Source organism: Chanodichthys erythropterus, chromosome 1 (assembly GCF_024489055.1).
Source record: "Chanodichthys erythropterus isolate Z2021 chromosome 1, ASM2448905v1, whole genome shotgun sequence".
Lineage (NCBI taxonomy): Eukaryota > Metazoa > Chordata > Actinopteri > Cypriniformes > Xenocyprididae > Chanodichthys > Chanodichthys erythropterus.
The window spans coordinates 35,789,955-35,797,249 of NC_090221.1; the positions used below are offsets into that span (position 1 = coordinate 35,789,955).

The 7,295-nt window shown below is 33.8% G+C and overlaps 1 protein-coding gene across 1 annotated transcript in view; it reads left to right on the forward strand.

The window, feature by feature from the left end:
• Positions 1-3,791, forward strand: part of slc16a2 (solute carrier family 16 member 2) — a 51,592-nt gene extending 47,801 nt beyond the window's left edge. Inside the window, exon 7 of the mRNA XM_067383491.1 lies at positions 848-3,791. The gene's annotated coding sequence lies outside the window, so the exon portion shown is untranslated. The remainder of the gene's footprint in view (positions 1-847) is intronic.
• Positions 3,792-7,295: the final 3,504 nt, after the last annotated feature.

Sequence of the window (7,295 nt, forward strand, 5' to 3'; positions counted from 1 at the left end):
CAGTACAAGACTGTAGATTGGTTAAGGATAAGTTTCCTTTCATTCTGTATACGATGGAAAAACTGTAATAAATATAATGGTACATTTTACAATAACTTTTGGAAGTGAAAAAACCCCCATCAAATTATAATTTACAGTGGAAAAAACTTGCCAGCTGTTATTTTAGTTTTTTTAAGTAGCTATTATTTTTATATTTTTAGTTTTCATGTTAATTTAAAACTTTAATTTTTAGTTTAGCAATTTTGTTATGTGCTTTTGTCATTTTATTAGGTTTTTTTATTGTTATTTAGGTATATTTATTTATTTTTTCAAATTTTTATTTATTTTTTTGTCAATAATTTTAGTGCTTTAACTTTATTGCCAAGGCAACATTTATAATTTTCATTTAGTTTTAAGTTTTTCGAATAATATTTATGTTTTTTATTTATTTCAGCTGTATTTATGATCAAACAGCAACATTACACACTAACTAAAGTTAAAAAAGTGAAATCATAATCATTCATTATAAAAACAACTAATTTTCTTCATTTTTAAATTGTTCAAAAATTCTTATTCCTGAAACGTATTCCTGTTTTTTTTTTTTTTTTTTTTTTTTGTTTTTTGAAAAGCTGATTTTCAATGCGGCCCACTATATGCTAAATAAATAAATTGCAAAATGCACTTTTTATGCATGCTTAGAAATGCATGTGGTTTGTGATTTTTTCTTTTCTCTCGCCAAAAAGTGAATTTTGGATCCAGACTGTGGACAGCTATAGATGAAGGGTTGCTCAAGTTTAATATTTGATGTGTGGCATGAAAAACTGGCACCCCAACCCTGTGTGTGACGTCTGTTGTTCCTCTCTTTCAGGGATTGATCTCACCAGCACTGCTTGTGGTGTGTGTCAGAGATGGTGTATTTCCTCTTTGCTTGGCTCTAATCAAACTCGAGGTCTCAAGGCTTTTCCCCTTGCTCTTCTTCTGTGCTGGAGAGAAGATGTGATCATCCGTCAAGAGCCCAATCTCTCCTCCAGTGGCCCGCGCTGCCGTTTCCACCAGCTCCCAAATGACTGAACGACTTCCGCGTGCGGATTTGTGCCGAGATCACCTGCTCGTGTGTTTCTCACGGGAAGCTGAGCAGAGACTGAACGGAGAGCTCAGGTAGTGCGGGAGCCATCGGTTAAATTAGGACCTTTAAAAAGGAAACAAAACCTTCATTAATTTGACGTGTTTCACAGAGAAAAAGAGCTTAATAGATCTTTATTTCCATTTTTTTTCCTAGTTTATGCAAATCAGATTTGTATGCTTTAGATGATTTCATAATACGATTTTTAAAAAATCCTCCATAGCTTAAGACTTGATTTCAGAAACTTTTATGAGAAAAATCCGTCTTTCTTCGTGCACTTTCTGCTATCGACAGTGATAACCTCAACCGTGATTTTTTAGCATAACGTACCGCAGCTGTTAGTGTATCGCTTATGAATTATGTAGAAATGCACATTAAACGAGGAATCATTTTTATGATTTTTTTTAAAAAAAGCTAATCCTCTGTCCTTAATAATATCTGCTAGATTTATTTCAGTGATCAGCTATGCACTAAGGAGTTCACAAACTGTGCCATGACCTTTGAGCCAGAATCAATATTCATAAGATGGGTGAATCTCATGAAAAATTTGCAAAAGGAAATAATTTTAAATTATATTTTGCATAAAGACTTATTTTTTTGGCTTTGTGACAATTTTCATTACAAATAAGCACATTTTCCACGGGAAAACAATCTTATTTTCATCATCATAATACAGTAATATATAGTCTAAGTCAATACATAAATCAGTATAAAATTAAATTTAATTTAAAATTAAATTGAAGTTGTAACTTAAACTAAGATTTAGGGATGCACCGATATGAATATTTTGGCCAATACCGATAACCGATAAATGTTTATGTCTGAAAGCCGATAACCGATATATTGAGCGCTAAATCTAAATCCAAATTTTTATGAAATAAACGTCTGATTACAAACACATGAAAAAAACACATGTCCCAAAAAGCCATAATGGTGGACAGTTTTGCATCTGAAGTGTCTCAGCTGAAGGAAATAATCCATTATTTATCAGCTTTAATATATCGGCCAAATTTTCTTATTGGGCCGATAATGATTACATTAAAAATGAACATATATCGGCCGATACCGATATGGTGGCTGATCGTGCATCCCTACTAAGATTATTGGAGTGTGTTCTTACTGGAGAAAAACTTTTTTATTCTTTCTACTTAAAAAAATCATGTTTAATTCAATGTTTTACTTGTTGTTTCTTTGTAATTTCTGAGTGAAAATTGTTTCAAAGTAAATCCTACACCATTCAGTGCACCATTTATGCAAAATATAATTTAATATTTTTAGGGTAAAATATTACCTAGACATATTTTAACAGTTTTTTGTGAGATCCACTCAAGGACAGAATCACTACATTTGCTAGAAATGTTTTTAAAATCTAAATATGTGCAAGTCTTTTTTCCCATATTTGACTCCCATTTATTATATTTTTTAAAAAATTTATATTTTGGTTATATGTGTTGTGTCTCGTCTGGCATTTGAGTTGAATGGACTTTGAGATTCTTATGAAGACAATCAAAGCGTGATCTGAACTGAATGACGACACTATACAAATGTCACATCTATGATTCTGTTTAAGAATGGAAAGAACAGATTGCTCTAAGCAAAACAACACAGACTGGGCCATGTTTATGAGTACTGATGAATTATTATGTCAAGAACATGTCATATGAAGCTGTTTGTTCTTTTGATTGTGTCTTTTAGTTGATAACGTTCACATGTCTGACGTGTTTGGTGAGAGCAGTCATTAGCTTTTCCTCAATCTCTGTTCCAAAAACTAGTGAGATGAATCAATTCATCCAATAGGAATAGACTGTTTTACTCTACATTTGTGATTGCATGCTTATTAGAGTATCGCTGGCCGGGTAAGCTCTTTTCCACGATTTCGACACATGCACAGTACTTTGCTTTTCTATACTCTACAAGACATCAGAGGGCAGCACTGAGTCATGTCATATAAGCCTTTTTTCCACCAACAATTTGTCCCAGGAACTTTTCCCCCCAGACCTGTTGCTGTCTGCGTTTCCATCATGCCCTAAAGTCCCATGAAGATTAGTAGGATTGCGTGACTTTCCAGTTCCCGCTGGATTTCGTCCTCCGCATATAAGCTTAATAAAGCCTGAACTGCATCATCAGCCCATCTGTCATAATTTTTAAACTCCATTGTTGATACGAACAACTCTTACTGCACGCACGCAACAGACTTGGTTGAAATAAAATGCTGCGTGGAGTCAACCAATCACAATGCTGAATGAACTTCGGCGCCCAAGTCCCACCCCTGAAAGTTCCTGAACTTTGAAAAAGTACTACCTCGTGAGCAGGGACTTTCTGAGAGGGAAATTTTTACCCGGAACTTCATTTAGACCCTGGTTCCTGCGGTCGAGTACCAAGTCCCTATTTCCTGGGGAAAGTTCCTGCGGTGGAAACGCGGCTTTACAGGACATTGCCATTGTGTGCAAAGTTTTAGAACAAGAACCGAAACAAAAATGGAGGATGATATGCTACTTTGTTTAGTGTTCTTGGAACAGCGTGTTGTTTTGACTACTGCATAATACATCACAGCTGCGTATTGCCACCTAGTGGAATCTTCTGTCTTGACATTCATCTTGTGCATGCTCAACACAAACATCCTGATGGCTGTATGCTTTGGGCTTTAGTATGGAAGAGGATTAGGGCCAAGCAATAATAAAAAAATAAACCATCCTGAGATTAAAGTTGTTAAATTTCAAGAAAAAACTTGTTAAATTTCAAGAAAAAAGTTGAGATCAAATGTTGAGAATAAACTTGTTAAATTACGAGAAAAAAACTCGTTAAATTTCGAGAAAAAAGTCGAGATAAAATGTTGAGAATAAACTCATTAAATTATGAGAAAAAAGTCATCAAATTATGAGAACAAATTCATTAAATTATGAGAAAAATGTCGTTAAATTTCTAGAAAAAAGGCAACATAAAATGTTGAGAATAAAGTCATTAATTTATGAGAAAAAATCGTTAAATTACGAGAACAAATTCGTTAAATTATGAGAAAAATGTTGTTAAATTTCTAGAAAAAAGACGAGATAAATGTTGAGAATCAACTCATTAAATTATGAGAAAAAAGTCGTTAAATTATGAGAACGAATTTTTTAAATTATGAGAAAAATGTCGTTAAATTTCTAGAAAAAAGACGAGATAAAATGTTGAGAATAAAGTCATTAAATTATGAGAAAAAAGTTGTTAAATTATGAGAACGAATTCGTTAAATTATGAGGAAAAAAGTCGTTAAATTACGAGAATGAATTCGTTAAATAATGAGAACAAATACGAGAACAAATTATGAGAACAAATTATGAGAACAAATTATGAATTTGTTCTCATAATTTAACGACTTTTTTCTCGTAATTTAATGACTTTATTCTCATAAGTTAATGACTTTATTCTCAACATTTTAGCTTGACTTTTTTCTCGAAATTAAACGAGTTTTTTCTCGAAACTTAACAACTTTAATCTCAAGATGGTTTTATTTTTTTGTTATTGCTTGGCCCTAATCCTCTTCCATACTTTAGCAACATGCTGACATCTAACTATAAAAATCTGTTGTGAATTGAGTACTATTTGCCTAGCATTTCACGTCTCAGTAGGCAACAAGGCAGCTCACTAGTATTTGGAACAGAGCTATAGTTTCTCTCTTTTGCACGTATGCTGTACTTTCCTTCGTCTATTTCCCAGAAGCCCTTTAACCACCGTTTTCATGGAGATCTGTCTGTATGAGCTAATTAAGCTTGTTTCTGGTACATTTTCCTCAGAACTCATTAGATGCCCTGTTTAAAAACAAGATATGGTCACGATCTTAACCAAACTGCCTCAGTCCTGCAGGTTTAACCAGGAGCAACTAGAACACAAGACACCTCTTCAGATTATAGTACTGTGTGATCATGTTATGTGGTGACTTGATTGATGTTTTTATTGGAAAAAGAAGAAATCGTGCATACCTCAGAAGTCTGTTTTATGGTTTCATACTGATATATGTTGGACCCTGGTGCATTTAGTTTGCATTCATTTGCCTCCTGCAGTGGTTTGTTTGTGCAGATTCATGGATCTGAAAGCCATGATTCCTGTGTCTCTACCTGATCAGCATGTGATTATCCGTGCTTATGATAGCAGGCCCTGGAAATGAATCCTCATCCAAACATTAATCCTTCCTTAGAGTTTTGATCGTGCCATTCTTTACTGGTGGGTGTGTTTTTATATGAGTGAGAGACGGAGACAAAGAACGGGAGAGACAGACAGACACATTCAGAAACTCAGGGAGTGCAGAAGTTTTTCGTTTTTCATCATCACCTGCGTATTATTGCATGCTGGATTCATAAATCTCTGTTATGTAACATTTTATATTGGTAATGGAATTAGGAGCCTGAATATTTGGGTGAATCTCATGAAACAACACATCTAGGTCATATTTAAAATCAATTAAATATATAAATATAATGATACACATTCATATACATATATATTTTATGTTAGATTAAATTAATCAATTTGACAGCACTGGTTATATATATATATATATATATATATATATATATATATATATATATATATATATATATATATATATATTAGGGCAGGAAAATGCTTCATTTAAGAAAATGAAAATAATGTCAATGCAAAAATCTTGATGGTCCTAAAATAAGCGTACTTTAAACAAATTATAACTGAGTGGCATTCATGCTCAAATTCATTTCAGATGCTCTTGTTGCCATAGATACAGACTCATGCCGCTTATGTCTTCCATTAATGCTTTTGTCCGGTTTCAGCCAAACTTGTATGTAGGGAATGTGGTTTGTTTGTCTGTCTCTCTCTTGTCTTTTATTCTGGCTTTGCTTTAGTTTAGTTTAACCTTCTAGACATTTAAAGCTTAATGCTTTTGTGAGAACTCATTTATTTTTAAACCTCCAAACACCCAATGTTCACTTTCTATGATCCATTAAACTACTTTTTTTTGCATCAAATAATTTTTCATCCCAGAAAATAGGTTGCGAATGCTGTTTCATGATGACCGTTTTCCTCTTTGGTGTATGAGCATTAAAAACAACTTTTTCTTACCTCACAAAACTGCCTTTTTGTCCCGTCCACGGTTTTATTTCAAGGCCAGATTATATTATACTTTTGTTTTCCTGCATATTGCAAAAGGAATCTAATCTAGGGGACACAACAAACTTTATTTTTCTGTAAATGTTAAACTGATGCACAAACATAGTAAAGGTCTCTTTAGCTTTAGGATCAATACATTTGACCGCGTTCTGCCCTTTCTGATGTGCCTGCACACAAAATCCTCTGATGTGGCTGAACTGCATTTCCACCAGGCTTCTCTATTATATCGTTTACAGTTGTCAACACAACAAAAACTGTACTTGCATTTAAGTACATTTCTCATATATGCATACACAGATAAACCAGAGTTGACCTCTAGGGGTCGGGGAGGGGTCAAACACTGTGACCTCTTGTATATATTGTGTCTGGAGAGTGTCTGTCCCACCCGGTGCTTACGTGTACTATAGCGACACATGCTGTAAAGCCTGATACAGGCGATAGGGCTTCAATTAACAGCCATTTCTCATTCAAAACTACCATAACAGGTCAGTAAAGTGCAGCAGGCAGAACGCCAGCTGAATTAAAGCCTCTTTAATTGTTTTTCTCTTTCCTACTCAACTGTTCTCACTTTACACAACTGTAGCACTTGTTTTCTGACCGTCAATCTTCATCATCATCATCATCATGAAAAATTAGGGATTTTAAAGGATTATTGAAGCTGAGCTGCTAGAAATGTAATTTTGTGTTTATGTGAAAAATATTTTTTTGCCCCTGTAGTGTAATTTTTTTTTTGTTTTCTATTCAACCATAAACAATAAACATATTACACACCAGTTGTTTGTTTTAACAGTATTTGCTCTCAACTGATGATTGTTATTAATAATATTTTAAACTGCATTTTGCTAGAAAACTGCAAAATTGTATGAAATGTCCTAAAGTCATCATGACTTTTCATTATACGTCTGTTTATTTCTGTTCTGAGAGCTGCTGAAAAACCTAACCTGTTTAAAGTGTATTGAAGAGCATGTGTGTGCAGTGTTAAGCTTAGTGAAAAAAGGGAAACCTTTCATGAACTTACAGGAAATATTTGAGATCTGGGTTAAGCCTATTGTGCAAGATCACAAACAAT